The sequence below is a fragment of the Pan paniscus genome, chromosome 12 (assembly GCF_029289425.2).
Source record: "Pan paniscus chromosome 12, NHGRI_mPanPan1-v2.0_pri, whole genome shotgun sequence".
Classification (NCBI taxonomy): Eukaryota; Metazoa; Chordata; class Mammalia; order Primates; family Hominidae; genus Pan; species Pan paniscus.
Genome location: NC_073261.2, coordinates 41176307 through 41194145, shown reverse-complemented (window position 1 = coordinate 41194145; position 17839 = coordinate 41176307). Strand labels below are relative to the sequence as shown.

General features: G+C 43.9%; 1 protein-coding gene and 1 non-coding gene across 3 annotated transcripts in view; both read left to right on the top strand.

Moving 5' to 3' along the window:
- TCF7L1 (transcription factor 7 like 1) overlaps positions 1-17839 on the top strand; it is a 176382-nt gene that overhangs the window by 55168 nt on the left and 103375 nt on the right. The window lies entirely within an intron of this gene.
- LOC112438931 (U6 spliceosomal RNA) lies at positions 16322-16428 on the top strand. Its single transcript, XR_003027249.1, has one exon. It is a non-coding gene; the product is annotated as a U6 spliceosomal RNA (small nuclear RNA).

Sequence of the window (17839 nt, the reverse complement as noted above, 5' to 3'; positions counted from 1 at the left end):
TTGTTTAGAAAAACCTGGTCTTGAAGCAAACATAACAAAATGTTAACATTTGTGAATTTAGGATGATGGATTTTATTTGTTGTGTTTTTCCCTGTCCTTTATTATGTGTTTGAATCATTCCATTATTTAAAAAATAAAATAAATGTAAACAAAAGCAATAATTATGCCAGGGTATGTATCTCCCTGGTATCTTGGTCCACTCACAAAAGTGGTCTGAATGTTTAATATTTCCTTAGTAAAACTGCTACTTGGTCACAGGCTTCTCTCCATGAATTACTAACTCCGGGTTGGGAAGCCTAAGAACATAATCCATCTTTTTTATTATGACAAGCTAATTTAATTTTAATTGCTCCTTATAGTATTGCATTATGAGGAGGAACTATCTTTAATTATCTTTATGGGGGGATGTTTCTAAAGTAATGTGATCTCAGAAGCAGAGCATCGTCCCTTCCAAAGTAGCCACCTGACTGTGAACTTAAAATATTTGTGTGCAACAGTGTAAATAGACTTCTCTGCTCCTCCAACTGATGGAGGCTGCCCTTCCCCCCAAAGCAATTAAAAGAATTCCAGATGGGTGATTCTCCCCTTCCTGGTCCTATTTAAAAATACAAGTGTCGCTTCGGGGATTTTTTTTTTTTTTTTCCTGGAATATACCAAGTGAGTGACACAAGAATTGGGACTCTCCATTCCTGATTTAAATATTGGCCGTGTCCTTTTGAGATCATTTTTCTTGGTGACATGTTAGACAATCTCAGGTCAGTCTGTGTCCTTAAAGATCACTGTGGGTGTCAGGAATGCTGCTTACAGATGTACATGATGGGCACATGGAGGCGCCCTTCAGGGCCTTTGGCTCAGATCCCCATCCTGCTCTTAAAGAAAAGGGCATTCTGTTATTTATTTGTTGGATTTTAATTTCTGCCTCTAGCCCTCTAAGGCTTCTCCATGTAGTGCCATCCTCTGCTGCTGTTACCACCATCAGGGGTGGGGGTGGGGGTGCTGTACAGTTGGCGGCCAGAGGATGCCATTGAAAAGTGGAGAAGTCTTCACACTGCTCTTTGTGGAAGGACGGCCTCCCTTCCCGTGGGCAAACCCCGGGGCTGGAGCCCTCCCGGCTGCCCAGTGGCTTTTGTGTGTGTGCAGCTTTCAGCTCCTGTCCATCAGGCTGAAAGGGCCCATTCAGGGGCATTCATGCGCCTCCGAGACCCCGGCCGCCTGGACACAATCAGCTGAGAGGGGCGCTGCGAGCCTTGCACATGAGAATGCGCCCACTTGGCCTGCCTCCAATTGTTTGGAGGAGCCCAGGGCCCGGGAGTGAGCCCAGAGGAATGACACTGGACAGCCACTTGGGGTTCATTCATTCTGTGCACTTGGAGCCTCTGGAAGGGAGGGGTGGGAATACCTTGCAGTGAGCTGGGAATGAGCAAGTTCAGGGCTGCTAGGACTTATCTTTGGTCCTGACCTTCAGCTTTTATCTTTGTGTACACCTCTTGGAGCCCCTGCTTAAGGGTAGAGACCTTGTCTTCTTTATCTTTATAGTCCCACATACCTGAGGCACTCAGTAAGTCCTTGTTGAAGGAGTGAACTACATTGCTGCTCCTTTCATATAGCCCCAGGCACACTGATGTACTTTACTGTCCTTTGAAGAGGCCACAGAATATTTTGCCTCTTGGGGTGTGATCACCTTACTGAAAAGACTGGGCTCACCTCTTAGGTCAAGGAGAGTAGACTTTGAGATCTTGGAGGGACGAAGGACATTTTCAAGGTGGGAAGTTGCCGTAGAACAGAGTGCTGATGGCCAGGGATCTGCATTTGGAATTTGAGAGGCTGAGTAATGAGCGCCATAGGCCTCTGCAGAGGCCAGCCTTGGGTGGCTGGTTTGCAGGAAAGGGCAGGACCTGGTGCTGACTTGGAACCAGTTGGTGGTAGATGTGGAGATGGGAGAATGGACTTCATGGACACTTACCATATGGCAGCCAACACCCTGGGAACCTCTGGCACCTGATGACTGACCTAGGAACATGGGGGAATGAAAAGCACAGGCTGAGATGCTAAGGAACCTTTGTGTTTCTTAGTTTTACAAAATTGTGTTTAAGGATCACAGCAGCAGCAGTCACAGTAGTAGCCAAAGAGATAGTAGAATCTTCTATTTATTGGGAACTTACTGGACTGAGAGCTTTGTACATAATACTTCACTGACTTAAGCTGTTCTGTTGTTATATACACCCACATATGAGTGGTAAGTGCTGCAGGCATTTTAAGGTAGGAAAGGTTATTATTCCCATTTATGGACGCAATACCTGAGGCTCAGAAATATTAAGTGGCTTCCCAAGGTGAGTGGCAGAGCTTCAGTGGAAATGGGGGCTTAGGCTCTTAGCAACTGAGGCGAGGGCTGCTGCCAGCATTAATGACTCTGGTGCAGTGAACTGAGTTATCTTTATAATTTCTCCTTCAATTTTAAGTGTTAAGAAAGAAGGAAGAAAAGGAAACATACCTCTACTAGTCTTTAAGAGCCTTATAACTTATTTGGAGAAACGCAGCACACAATATAGAAACACTTTCCAAGCTGCCAGTGCCGAGTGGCGGTATCAATGCTGAGGACGGATAGGGAAAAGCTTTCCTACTTGTCACATACCCTGGGGAGGTGATCACAAACCCACTGCATGGCCTTCCTCCCAAGGAAGGAGTTAGGTTGCCCCATGGCTAAGGGAGGGATGTAGAACCACTTAACAGAACATTGGTTTCAAACCCTCTGGTCCCGCCAGCTTCTTCTGTTAGGCACAGGTGCTATGTGACATCTCACAGACCCTGATCTGGTGCCAGCCCAGGCCAGATCACCAAACCCTGCCTGGCCTCAGCTCCCTGCACTATGCAATGGTATAGAAGTGGGATGGCACCTCTCATAGGGTTAGTTAGTATTTGCATGCTGTGTGCTCTGTACTACTCTGTTTAGTGCATTTAGAAGTTGATTTCCTCGGCCAGGCACGTGACTCATGCCTGTAATCCCAGCACTTTCGGAGGCTGAGGAGGGCAGATCATGAGGTCAGGAGTTCGAGACCAGCCTGATCAACATGGTGAAACTCTGTCGCTGCTAAAAATACAAAGATTAGGTGGGTGTGGTGGCAGGTGCCTGTAATCCCAGCTACTCGGAAGGCTGAGGCAGGAGAATCACTTGCAGCTGGAAGGCAGAGGTTGCAGTGAGCTGAGATTTTGCCACTGCACTCCAGCCTGGGCAACAAGAGTGAAACTCTGTCTCAAAAAAAAAAAAAAGAAGTTTATTTTATTTCCTCATTGGATGTGACCAACTTCCTACAAAGGGAAGAAACTTCATCTTCAGGTCCCTAGGATAAAGCTTTTCATAGGGAGGGGACAAAAATTTAACTCCAGGTCACCAAGAGAAGTCATTTTGCAGCATGGAACTTGGTGCACTTTTGTTTTCACTATGGTCCCAGAATCCATTTGTCCTCTGACAAGGGGACTCTGTGCTGCATAGGGCTGGGTGTTCCAGCTATGTAGCCCTGTGCCTGATGGCAGGTACAGCCACAGTTAGCTGAGGGGCAGTGGTCTCCATTCAGAGGTCTGCTTCCTTCTACCCTATTTCACCCTAATGAAGATATGTCATCTTGCAAATGACTACATGTTTTCTATCCTCCTCATTTCTAATCCTGAATTTAAGCATTGGAAAGAGCTTGAGCAAATCAGTCAGCTACCGCCCCTTTCCCCCAAACTCAGTCTAGTCATCTGCAAAATGGAGCTAGCAGTGAAAACAGTATGTATTAAATGAGATGATACATGTGAAACATGTAGAGCTCTAATTTTATTTTTTATTTATTTATTTTTTTGAGACAGAGTCCCGATCTGTTGCCCAGGCAGTGGTGTGATGTTGGCTCACTGCAACCTCCGCCTCCTGGATTCAAGCGATTCTCATGCCTCAGCCTCCTGGGTAGTTGACATTACAGGCATGTATGCCCAACTGATTTTTGTATTTTTAGTAGAGATGGGGTTTTCAGCATGTTGTTCAGGCTGGTCTCGAACTCCTGGCCTCAGGTGATCCATCTGCCTCGGCCTCCCAGAGTGCTGGCATTACACGTGTGAGCCGTGGCACCTGGCCTGACTAATTTTTTTTTTTTTTTTTTTTAAAGTGCACTGCACTGAAGTGCAGTGGTGTGATCACAGCTCATTGCAACCTTGAACTCCTGGGCTCAAGCGATCCTCCTGCCTCAGCCTCCCGAGTAAGTGGGATACAGGCATGCACTACCATCCTTGGCTAATTTTTAAAAAATTTTTTGTAGAGAAATTTTTGTTTCTCTGCCAAGTTTTTGTTGCCCAGGCTGGTCTTGAACTCATGGCCTCAAGCAATCCTCCCACCTCAGCCTCATAAAGCACCAGGATTACAGGCATAAGCCACTGTGCCCTCTCTGTCTGTCTTATCTAATTGGGTAATCACTCAATAAAATTAAGTTCTTATTTTTTCATTTGAATGAATTGTATCGATACCTGGGAGAAGCCAAAGGTTGCTTTGTTAGTTGTGACTCCACGGACTGACCACCTTTGCTGTGCTTGATATTTATGTAGAGCACTCAGGCTAAAATGCCCATGGCTTCCCTGTCCTTTTATTCTCGTGGGTGATGGCGAGTAGAGCACAGAGGGCCAAGTGACTTGTCCAATCTGCATAGACAGTAACAGTTCCCCATCCGTGGCTCTTTCCACAGCTGAGGAGCCAAAGTCTCAGGCAGGTCTCAAAGCTGGCAAGTTTAAACTAAGTGATATTTAGTCTGGGTGGGATTCTGATCGTGCATTTTTCTTTCTTTTTTCTTGCTCTAAAGGACATTATTAGGGCCAGGTGCAGTGGCTCATGCCTGTAATCTTAGCACTTTGGGAGGCCAAGGTGGCAGGATTGCTTGAACCCAGGAGTTCAAGACCAGCCTAGGCAACAAAGCGAGACCTCATGTCTATATTTAAAAATAAATAAGTAAATAAATAGAGGGCATTATCAGGACAACTGGCAGCATTTGAATAAAGTCTGTGGATTGAATGATAGTATTCTACCAGTGGTAATTTTCTGTTCTTTGTTCCTTCTCCACTACCACTGCTCCACTTGACTAGCCTTAAAAAATAAAAAGCAATTAAAATAAATAAGATGGCAATTTTATGACTAGGTAAACTGGTATTGTAAGAAAATGTCTTTTTTGGGAAATACACACAGAAGTATTTAGACAAAAGGGGACATCATGTGTGCATCTTACTCTAAAATGGTTTGGGGAAAAATGCATATATAGAGAGAGAGATAAAGTAAGTGTAGTTAAATGTTAACATTTGGGGTATGTAGGTGAGGGGTATGTGGAAGTTCATTTTACTATTCTTGCAACTTTTGTATAAGTCTGAAATTATTTTAGTATTTAAAAGTTTAAAAAAAAAAAAGGCCCTCCTGTGGCTGAGGTGGTAGGAGGGTTAATGTGAAAAGATGGGAGAGGGGCTGTGGGATGGAGAGGGGTGGGGCAGAACCCTGGAAGGTGACCCCCTGGGAGTGGAGGGCTGAAGACATGTGAATGAAGAGAGGAGAAGGGGGGAATAAACTGAATAAGAAAAGTCCCCCAAACAGAGCACCTTCCCACCGAAACAGGAGGGATTACCTTCAGGAAATGATGTGGGCAGACTCTAAGGCATTGCCAAGTTGGAATTACAGAATTCAGGAGTGGTGGCTCACACCTGTAATCCCAGCACTTTGGGGAGGCCAAGGCGGGTGGATTACTTGAGGCCAGGAGTTCGAGACCAGCCTGGTCAACATGGCAAAACCCCATCTCTACTAAAAATACAAAAATTAGCCGGGTGTGGTGGCGCACGCCTGTAATCCCAGCTACTTGGGAGGCTGAGGCAGGAGAATCAGGCTGATAATGAGCCAAGAGAAGAGGAGAAACCAAGTCTGCCAGGAGAAATATGAATTTGGACCTTGGAGAATGAAAATTGTAGGAAAAGCAGGCAGGGTAGATGGTCAGGGAAACCCAAAGCATGGTCAGGGCATCTTCTGAGGATGATGGGGATCCTGCAACTAAGCCAGCCAAACTTGTGTCTAGAATTGTGTGCCCCCAGGTGCCCTTGAGCCCAGGGTAAATAGCTGGTGTGATTACAGCAACCAGCAGTGTGTGCCATGTCACAGTAAACACTCCAGGAGTGGGTTCTCACAGAAGAATCAGGAGGAAACCCCTGGCATGAGATTCAGAGCGGAATCCCCCTCAAGTTCTTGGATGGTGGCAGCAGCTGCTGTGGAGTCTCTGTTGCAAGCTTTTAGTTCGCAGGCACAGTGGTTCAAGTTTAATCACCACAAAAATACTGCTTTGTGTGAAAATAATACATGAGTAGTCCTTATTGCAAAAGGTTCAAAGCAAACAGAAGGAATACATCAGAGGCCTCTTTCAGCTCCACCCCCAGTCCCACCCCCGAGGTAACAGGTGTGGACAGTTCGTCTCCCTACAGTCCTTTTTCACAGCATTTGCCCTATGGCGTAGTGGCTGGGACTGTGGGCTTTGAAGCAAGATCATCTGGGTTCACCAACTACCTCCACTACCTACAAACCTTGTAACCTTGAGCAAGTTACCTACCCTTTTCTCTGCCTACGTTTTCTCATCTGTAAAGTCAGGATAATAACAGTCTAGACCTAATAGGGTTGTCATGGAGACTGAATGAGTTGGTAGGTGAAAAGAACCAGCACCTGGCACAGTCAGTGCTCAAGAAATGTTAGCGTGCATGGGACGTGGTGGCTTATGCCTGTAATTGCAACACTTTGGGAGGCTGAGGCAAGAGGATCACTGGAGCCCAAAAGGTCAAGGGTGCAGTGAGTTGTGATTGTGCCACTGCACTTCATGCTGGGTGACAGAGCGAGGAGACACTGTCTCAAAAATAAATCAATAAATAAGATCTCATTACATATGAAGACCGATTTTCTTGCTTGCTTGCTTTTTGCTTGCTTTTTGGTTTCCTTTCTTTTCTTTTTTTCCTTCTTTCTTTTTTTGAGACAGGGTCTCACTCTGTTGCCCAAGCTAGAGTGCAGTGATGGGATCATGGCTCACTGCAGCCTCAACCTCCCAGGCTCAGGAGATCCTCTCACTGCAGCCTCCCGAGTAGCTGGGACTAGAGGGGCACGCCACCACCCCCGGCCAATTTTTGTATTTTTTGTAGAGATGGGGTCTCGCCATGTTGCCCAGACTGGTCTCATAATCCTGGGCTCAAGCCATCCTCCTGCCTCGGCCTCCCAAAGTGCTGGGATTACAGGTGTGAGCCACCATACCTGGCCCTATTTTCTTTCTTAAAAACCATAAAAAGAGTCCTACTCTGAATATTTTTATCAGTAGCATTCTTAGTTTTGAGCAGTAGGTATCAGCTGACTGAGATCAGAAAAAGGATTTCTTTAAAGGACATTGGGGTGGTTCCCAGTCTTGCTGGGATGGCTGTGGACTCAAACCATGGAGACCAGGCAGCAGCCCAGTCTGCACCCACAATAGTCACAAAACCAGAGTGGCGAGGACACTGTGCTGTTGATGTTGCTGGCATTTCCAGCTTCCAGAGTGGGAGGTGAACCCTGCGTCCTGCCAGGACTCATACGAGAAGCAGGGATTCCTAAACTCGGGACAGGAGTTCAGATGCCAGGGGCAAGTGTATCCCTGAATAGTTTATGATTCATTTGAGGCTTTTGTGCCCACATAAACAATGTCATTCTTCTTCTCTTAAAGACAAACTTCGCTATATTGCTTAGGCTGGACTCAAACTCCTGGGCTCAAGGGATCCTCCCACCTCAACATCCTGAGTAGCTAGGACTATAGGCGCAGGCCACTGCACCCAGCACATGTTATTCTGAACATTTACCTGTGCCAGGTGCTGTGCAGCAGTGATTCTCAGCCCAGCAGCACATTGGAATTACCTGGGGAGCTTGGATGATTTGGAATGTCCAGGCCGGGCCTGGTGGTAGGTCCCAGCCATCGGGACTTGTTTTTTTTTTTTTAAAGAGACAGGGTCTCACTATGTTGCCCAGGCTGGTATTAAACTTTTGACCCCAAGTGATGCTCCCACCTTGACCTCCTAAAGTGCTGGGATTACAGGTGCAAGCCACCACACCCAGCCCGGACTTTATAAGGTTCCAGGTGATTCCAATGTGTAGTCAAGGTTAATAACCACAGCTTCTAGAGGATAGTGCATTTAATAATCACCTCTATATTGGGTAGGTGATGTTATTCTGAATTTATACATGGGAAACCAAACCTGAGAAAGCATTCCTGCCTTGCTTTATGTCACCCAGTAAGTGAGGCATTCCCACTACCCAACCCCTTCCCCTGACTGCAGTGACTGCTGCTGCCTGCCTGGATGGGGAGGAGGAGCAAGCCTCTTCCTCAGCCCCCGGCACTCCCCAGCCACACCAACCTGCCGCAGGCCGTCCAAACTCCACGGTTTCAGGGCCTTGCCTGCAGGTTTCTCTGCCTAGGTTGGTGTTACCTCACTTCTCACTTGGACAGTTTCCACTTACCGCCCCCAGCCTAAGTGAGTCCTCCTCTTCTTTTTCCTTTGTGATACTAAAACAGTATGTGATTGTATATGTATTAATATGTATTAATCCCAGCACTTTGCAGGGCCGAGGAAGGTAGATCACCTGAGGTCAGGAGTTTGAGACCAGCCTGGCCGACACGGTAAAACCCAGTCTGTACTAAAAATACAAAAATTAGCCGGGTGCGGTGGCACACGCCTGTAATCCCAGCTATTTGGGAGGCTGAGGCAGGAGAATCACTTGAACCCGGGAGGCAGAGGTTGCAGGGCACCACTGCACTCTAGCCTGGGCAACAAGAGCGAAACTCTGTCTCAAAAAATATATATATATTTCGGGAGTGGGGCGGTACAAATAGGCAAAATGTCTGCTAAGGCTCCTTGTGGGACAGTGATGAAAGAAACACCAACAAACACTGATGTAACTAAAGGCTATCCTAGGATCAAAAGGCAGTCTACTAAAAGTCCATTAATTAGCATTTGCTACCACTTATCTGTGGAAATTAAGATTTTTTTTGGTTCTCTGCAATCAAAACAAAATTCAAAAATAAAATATTAGCTGATGTGGCTGATATAAGACAACTGTCAATCGTCACCATGCCTTTTAGGATGCAGCAAAACACCTTTGTTCTTCTTACAGATTCATCTGATTTTTGTGTTGGAGATTTGAGATTTTGCTCGTTACTGAAAATGTTTCCTCTGCTGAGAGTTTGAGCAGCCTCCTGGTTGTGCAGAGTGGCCAGGGTTGGGCTCAGCTGGCCAGGTGGCAGGTGCAAAGCAGGGTTCTAGAAGAGAGTCTGCCTGTGGCCTCATAGGGGTAACTTACTTCAATGAGCAGTGCTGGGTGCCTGAGTGAGGAAGTAGAGGTGGCAGAGGAGGGGTCCAGTGGGCTGTCTGGGCCATGTGAGGCTGTCTGCAGGACTCCTCAGAAAGGTTCAGGACTCACGTTCAGTGCAAGGAAAGACAAAGACCTTTATTGCTACAAAGTTGGGTGGGAGACTGAAGTCCTCAGATGGTCTACAAGCTTGAAAACCAAATCAAGTTGACCAACAACCTTCAGTTAGTCATGTGGTATTGCTGCGACTTCTGAATTTCCCATTTGGGGTTTTATTAGCTTTCAGTGAAAGGCGACATTGTGAAGAAACCCAGATTAGAATTCAGTTTATAAAACAGCTGAGTGAGAAAGTGGGATAGGGGAGCCAGGGAACTACATAGAAAATCATTGAGCAATTACTCAACACAATTAGAGCCCAAACACCACCATCTCATGTGCACTCCTTGAGCTGGCAAGTAGGGAAGGGGGTGCAGAGCCAGAGCTCAGGGAGAGGTGTCCATGGCTCCCTCACTTCTGGTCCCAGAGGCCTGGAGTGTCCTCTGTTCTGAGCATTTTCCACAGGCAGGGGCTGGTTTCAGGCCCAGACAGACTCCCAAAGCTAAACAAATGAGCAGCCCTCGCTGGCCATGACTTTGCCATTTAGAAGTGGCCGTGGGGCTCCAGAATGAATGGGGAGCCTAATGCAGACCCAACTGACAGACTTCGGCAGCTTTGGGGAAGGTAATAAAAATGAGCCCAGGGGTTTGAGACAAGCCTGGGCAACAAAGTGAGATCCCGTCTCTACAAAAAATTAGCTGGGTGTGGTGGCACACGCCTGTGGTCCTAGCTACTCTGGAGGCTGAGGCAGGAAGATCGCGTGAGCCCAAGAGGTTGAGGCTGCAGTAAGCTCTGTTTGTGACACTACACTCTAGCCTGGGTGACAGAATGAGACCCTTTCTCCAAAATGAAAAGAAAAAAGAAAATGAGACCAGTAGTGATCTAGATAAGTGAGCACTTTGGGATGGCTTCCCAGAGATAAGTAGGTGATGTAAACCTCATCTTCCCAACCCTGTAAAGAAAAAAGGTTTTTTGTGGGGGTAGGAGGAGGCTCCATTTCATCAAATCTGAAGGTGGACTTGAGAGTTTATAGTTTTCCCAGACTGTGAGGCTCCACCCAGGCTTTCTGTCTCTGCCAGTGCCAAGATGCTGCCTGTCCTACCACCTGTGCTGAGAGGGTGTCCCTAATGTCCATGATGGTTCAGGCTGGAGTAACTAGAAAAAGAACTCAGTTTCCTTCCCAAGGAAGAAACTGTAATTCAATCCCTGCCCAGCTCACAATGGTGATCTCAGTATGTCTCTTAGCCATTTTGCATTTAAGATTCTCTGTCTATAAAATGGCAATCTGCTGATCTTAAAAAAAATGTGGAAGAGACAATAAAATAAAATCCCAGTTCTACTGAGTTCTAACAGCCAGAAACCATGAGCCATTTAAAATTTTGTTTGTCTCATGTTTATGAGAAAGGATAAAATAACAGATATCTAAACCAACACCAGGGACTCTTTTAAAAGCTCAAATTCTAGGGCAGTGGTTCTCAACTCAGGCTGCACATTAGAGTCAACTGGGGAGGTTTTGAAAACACCAGTCCCCAAACTCCACCCCAGACCAATTAAATCATAATCTCTAGGAAGGAGGTCCAAGCGTCTGTATGTTTTTAAAAGCTCCCCGAGTGATTCTAATGGGCTGCCAGGGTTGGGAGTCATTGTTGGGGTATGCCAGTTGGATATAAAGATTCAGGTTTATTTCCAGAAATATCATACAAGATAATTTTTTTATTTCTCTAATAGCTGAAAAATATCTTATTTATTTTATTGAGATATAAATCACATACCATGAAATTCATCCTCTTATTAAAGTATGCAATTCAGTGGCTTTAGTATACTCACGGAGTTGTGCAACCATCACCACTCTCTAATTCCAGAAAAAACCCTTAGCTGCTAGCAGTCCCTCTCCTTTATCTCCTGACAACCACTCCTCTACTTTCTGTCTCCATGGAGTTGCACATTCTAGGCATTTCGTCGAATGGAGTCATACAACATGTGGCCTTTTATGTCCAGCTTTTTTCACTTAGTCTAATGCTTTCAGGGTTCACCTATATTGTAGCGTGTATCTGTACTTCATTCCATTTTATTTTTGGATAATATCCCATCGTGTGGATATCCCACATTTTGTTTGTCCATTCATCCATTGGTGGACGTTGGGGTTGTTTCCACTTTTTGGCTATTGTGGTGCTGCTGTGAGCATTCTTGTACAGGTTTTTGTAAGGACATATGGTTTCAGTTATATTGGGTATACAGTTGACCTTTGAACTGTGCAGGAGTTAGGACGCCAACCCCTCATGCAGTCGAAAATCCATGTATAACTTTTGGCTCCACAAAACTTAACTACTAATAGCCTACTGTCGATTAACAACTTATTTTGTAGGCTATACGTATTATATACTGTATTCTTACAATAAAGTAAGCTAAAGAAAAGGAAATGTTATTATGAAAACCATAAGGAAGAGAAAATACTGTATTAATACCATAAGTTTACATTGTCTGTCTACAAGAGGAATTATCTGTCTGAAATGACAGGCAACTACACAGCTGCAGACCTCAATTTCTGGTACATATCAAGCAATTCAACTTTTTCCTGTAATATCAGGACTCTTCTCTTTTCTTGGGAGCACTTTCAGCATCACTAGTGGCACTTCATATGGGGCTCATGGTATTATTCAGGGTTTATGGTATTGCACTAAACACGGTGAAAACTACATGAGAACCGCAAGAGATCACTTTTTACTGGAATAAGCAGTTTACTGGAGAGATGAGCAGCTCACATAGAGATCACTAGCATCTAGCTGTTGGATACCTGCGACACTTGAGTTACCTGCGACACTTGAGTTCACGGCAATAGCAACAGGAGGTGGCTATGAAATTATTACAGTAGTGGCCAGGCGCGGTGGCTCACGCCTGTAATCCTAGCATTTTGGGAGGCTGAGGCAGGTGGATTACCTGAGGTCGGGAGTTCAAGTCCAGCCTGGTCAACATGGTGAAACCCCGTCTCTACTAAAAAATACAAAAAATTAGCTGGTGCAGTGGTGTGCGCCTGTAATTCCAGCTACTCAGGAGGCCGAGGCACAAGAATTCGCTTGAACCTGGAAGGTGGAGGTTGCAGTGAGCCGAGATCGCACTACTGCACTCTAGCCTGGGCTACAGAGAGAGACTTCGTCTCAAGAAAACAAAAACAAAAACAAAAAAATTATTACAGTCATACAGTATGCACTGTATTTCATTTTATGCAGTGATTATATTGCATCTTTATGTTTGTTTACATTTCTCTGACTATAAATGGTGCCATGTACAGTCTGTGTGTGCAAAAGTTTTGATAAATTTTAATGTTTTATGATAGATTTATGGATATTTGTGGTAGTAAATGATAAAACAGACTAGTATCTACGTAGATTTGATGCATTCATGACATATCTTTTTCTTAATTTTTTCAGCATTTCTAGGCTACATAGTTTACAAGTTTTTCCAAATTGTCACAAATCTCCAAAAAATGTTCCAATATATCTATTGAAATAAATTCACATGTAAGTGGATCTACAAAGTTCAAACCTGTTTTGTTCAAGGGTCAACTGTATATCTAGGAGTGGAATTGCTGGGTTGCGTGGTCACTTTATGTTTAACCATTTGAGGAGCTGCCAGCCTGTTTTCCAAAATGGCTACACCATTTTACATTGCCATCAGCAGTGTATGAGGGTTCCGGTTTCTCTGCATCCTCATCAACACTTGGCATTATTTTCTGTCCTTTTGACTATAGCTATCCTAATGGATGTGAAGTGGTATGTCATTGTAGTTTGGTTTACCTTTTCCTGATGGCTAATGATGTTGGGTACCCTTTAATGTATTTATTGGCCATTGTTAAGTCTTCTCTGAGAAATGTCTATTCAAGTCTTTTGACTTTTTATTTTATTTATTTATTTATTTTATTTTTTTGAGATGGAGTCTCACTGTCACCCAGGCTGAAGTGCAGTGGTGCGATCTCAGCTCACTGTAACCTCCACCTTGCAAATTCAAGTGATTCTCCTGCCTTAGCCTTCTGAATAGCTGGGACTACAGGCACAGGTCACCATGCCCAGTTAATGTTTTGTATTTTTAGTAGAGATGGGGTTTCACCATGTTGGCCAGGCTGGTCTCTAATCCTGACCTCAAGTGATCTGCCTGCCTTGGCCCCCCCAAAGTGCTGGGATTACAGGCATGAGCCACCATGCCCGGGCTCTTTTGACCTTTTAAAATTGAGTTATTTGTCTTTTTATTGTTGAGTTGCAAGAGCTCTTTCTTTATGTATTCTGGGTACTAGATCCTTATTAAATACATTATTTGCAAATATTTTCTCTCATTCTGTGGGTTGTCTTTTCACTTTCTTTGTAGTATTCTTTGAAGCACAAAAGTTTTTAATTTTGATGAAGTCTAATTTAGCTATATTTTCTGTTATCATTTGTGCTTTAGGTGTCATATCTAAGCAACCACTGCCTAGCCCTAGGTCATAAAAAATATGTCTTTAATTTATTCTAAGATATTTATAATTTCAGTTCTTAGAGGTCTTTGATCAATTCTGAGTTAATTTTTATATACAGTGTTAGGCAGATTTTATCACTCCAAAAAGGTAGGAGTACAGCTTCATTCTGTGCAAGATAAGTTGATCATATTAGAATATTAGAGCAGGCCACGGGGCTTGGGAGCTCTAGTCCCTTATTGTAATGGTGAGGCACATAAGGTACTGTAAGGTTCAATTGAGAGATAAACACTGACTCTAAAGGCCTATTTGAACCTAAAGTACCTCCGAACTCTTTTTCCTTTTTTTTGAGACAGAGTCTCGCTCTTTCGCCCAGGCTGGAGTGCAGTGGTGCCATCTAGGCTCACTGCAAGCTCCACCTCCTGGGTTCACACCATTCTCCTGCCTCAGCCTCCCAAGTAGCTGGGACTACAGGCACCCGCCACCACGCCCGGCTAATTTTTTGTATTTTTTTGGTAGAGACGGGGTTTCACCATGTTAGCCAGGATGGTCTTGATCTCCTGACCTCGTGATCCGCCCGCCTTGGCCTCTCAAAGTACTGGGATTACAGGCGTGAGCCACCGTGCCCGCCCAGTACCTCCTAACTCTTATGAAAGGTTAAAGTTTATTCTCCATAGTTTCTCTGTTCAGTCAATTTTAATAGCATTTCTAACATTGGGAAGCTATAACTTATTTCTGAGGTATTATGTGTATCTTAACACCAGAACATGACCAGAACATTGCATGGCTCTGTCACAGATGAGTTGCCAAACTCACTGTCATATTTTTAAAGATCTTAATTCTTTGGTAGATAACCAAGATTAGTTGAAATGCATGTTCAGATTATGGATACATCAGACTCAGCTAAATGGAAAATGTATACCATAGAAGAAAATATATTCCAACCAGACATGGTGGCTCACGCCCATAATTCCAGCACTGTGGGAGGCCAAGGTGGAAGGATCACTTGAGGCCAGGAGTTCAAGTCCAGCCTGAGCAACATAGCAAGACCCTGTCTCTACAAAAAAAATTTAAAAATTAGCCAGGCGTGGTGGTGTGTGCCTGTAGTCACAGCTACTCAGGAGGCTGAGGTGGGAGGAACACTTGAGCCCAGGAGGTCGAGGCTGCAGTGAGCCATGTTCACACCACTGCACTCCAGCCTGGGTGACAGAGTGAGACCCTATCTCAAAAAAAGAAAAAAGAAAAAAAAAAGGAAAGAAAGAAAGAAAAGGAAGGAAGGGAAGAAGGGAAGAAAATAAATTCTAAATAGATTAAAAAGAAGTTTAAAAAACTTAAAAGATACCTTTAACAGTATTGAAAACGATGTTGAAGCATCCTATAAAAGCCACAGCAAGTGATAATGATGTGATAATAGATGAAAAGAACGCAAGGGAAATCTCCTAAACGACTCAAACTATACAGGGAGGGGCGGTTTGGAAGGGGGAGTTAGATCCCTACCTCATGCCACACTCAAATATATCAACTGAATGAAAGATTTATTTCATTATTCTTTTTATATTTAATAAAGAGATGCTTGCTAATGGAAGTAAAAAAAATCAAACAGTACAAGTAAAATGAAATTCTTCCTTGATTTTCTTTTCCCCTCTCTGCCTAGCTCCACTTCACTCACTGCTATTTGGTGTGTGTTCTTCCTGGCTGGTTTGAATATATACATATACAACTACTATGTATTATTTTGTGGATTTTTTAACACAAAGAGGATTCTGTTATTTCTATTTGATAACTTGCTTCCCCCCCCCCCACTTAATAGGGTATCTCAGAGACCTTTCGATGTCAGTACATACGCGCTTACCTCATTCTAATTAGCCACTGTGTGGTATTCCATAGTAGAGATGTACCTTGTAAGCATTCCCATGTTGGTAGGCATGTTAAGAAGAAAAAAAGAACATACTTGAACACACCTTTGTGTGCCCAAACTAGTCTTTCTCCAGCATAGATTGCTAGTAGTAGATTTACTGGGTCTGATAGTATTTGTGCATTTTATTTTATTTTATTTTGTAGAGGCGGGGTCTTACTATGTTGCCCAGGCTGGACTTGAACTCCTGGGCTTAAGCAAACCTCCCACTTCAGCCTACCAAGTAGTTGGAACTGTAGGCACGTGCACCACGCCCAGCTAGCATTTTAAATTTTAATAAATTCTGCCAAAATACCATCCAAAAAAAGGCTTTGTGAAATTACACTGTAATGAATAGTATGGGAGTGATACCCTTGCCAACTTTTTAAAAATTTAAATTAATCCAATGGGCAGAAATTATACCTCATTTAAAATTTTTTTTTTAATAAGCAGAGAAAATACTTGTAGAAGGTATTACTTAGTTGTTTTTTTTTTTTTCTTTAGTCTATACACAGAAAACTACCTGGGGCTCTCTTTGACAGCACATAAACTAAAATTGGAACAGTACAGAGAAGAGTAGCATGGCTCCTGTGCAAGAATGATGCACACATTTGTGAAGCGTTTCATATTTTAAACAACACATTTAGAGATAGAAAAGGGAAAACTACCTAGAAGTGGAATGAGATTAGGAGAATTAGGAGGATTAGTTAGAATTTTTTCTAGTTAGAATTTTTATTTTCTAAATTGAAATTCTAGTTTCAAGTTGTTTTAAAATAATACAATTTTAGTTTCAAGTTGTTTTAAAATAATAAATGTATATTGCTTTTAGAACTTGAAAAAGAATAAAGATATTTTTCAAAAGAAAAATAAAGCCCTCTTGCAGCATAATTTACGTTGCTTTTTCTCTCTCAGTGCTGAGCAGGCCTAGAGTTGAAGGTGGTGAGTGAACTGTATATTAAAAGCCTTTGTCTTCCGGCTGTAGCAATACCATACTTCTGTATGGCCAATTGTCAACTAAAGCCTGTATCTTGAAATGATGGACTCATGTGCAGATAGATTGTTGTGTGCATCTACACTCCCGGCCTGTTCATAGAAGACTTCCGGGGCAGCAAGCAGAAATGCTTGTCAGCCCACATTCCTTTTTTTTTTTTTTCAATACAGAGTCTCACTCTGTTACCCAGTCTGGAGTACAGTGGTGTAATCTTGGCTCGCTGCAGCCTCTGCCTCCCAGGTTCAAGCGATCCTCCCACCTCAGCCTCCCAAGTAGCTTGGATTACAAGCCTGCTAATTTTTGTATTTTTTTTTAGTAGAGAAGGGGTTTCACCATGTAGGCCAGGCTGGTTTCGAACTCCTGACCTCAAGTGATCTACCTGCCGTGGCCTCCCAAAGTGTTGGGATTACAGGCGTGAGCCGCTGCACCCAGCCTCCATATTCTTTATTCTAGCTGCTCAAGCAGTTTTCTCCACACCTGTGCTTCTTTAAAACAGTGGACTTGATGGAAAAATTGAATGTTACCACTTTAGTTGGATCCTGGAGATGGATAATTCATTGATAAGGACTGCCATCCACTTGGATGCTTTCTTCAGAGTCCTGTCACCAAGAACAGATTGGCAGTCCATTCTGTAATTCACAGCATACCTTTATTACTGACAAAGTTCCAAGTGAAGGTACCTGTTAGCTGGGGCTATTAACTCCCTCTTGTTGGGCTCCTGTACCCTGTCTGCAGGGGCTAGGGCCAGTGGCCATGATGAGAAATGAGCACACATGGCTCAAGAACAGAGCCTGTGATTTGCCCATTGGTACTGAGTCCACCTTGGTGGGAAGTCAGTGGCAATTCTTCCACCCACACACCACTGACCTTGCCTTGTTGGTGGCCATCTTGTGTGTTGGCTCTTGACCAGAGACGCTCTACAGTCACTCTGTGGGGCTGTTTGACCACAAAATGTGTCACTGGGTTAGTGGTTTTATGCCAAGGTAAGATTCTGATAGAAGGCAGTTAAGGTGGTAGTGTAAAAGCTACATGAACAATCATGGTTCTTCTTGA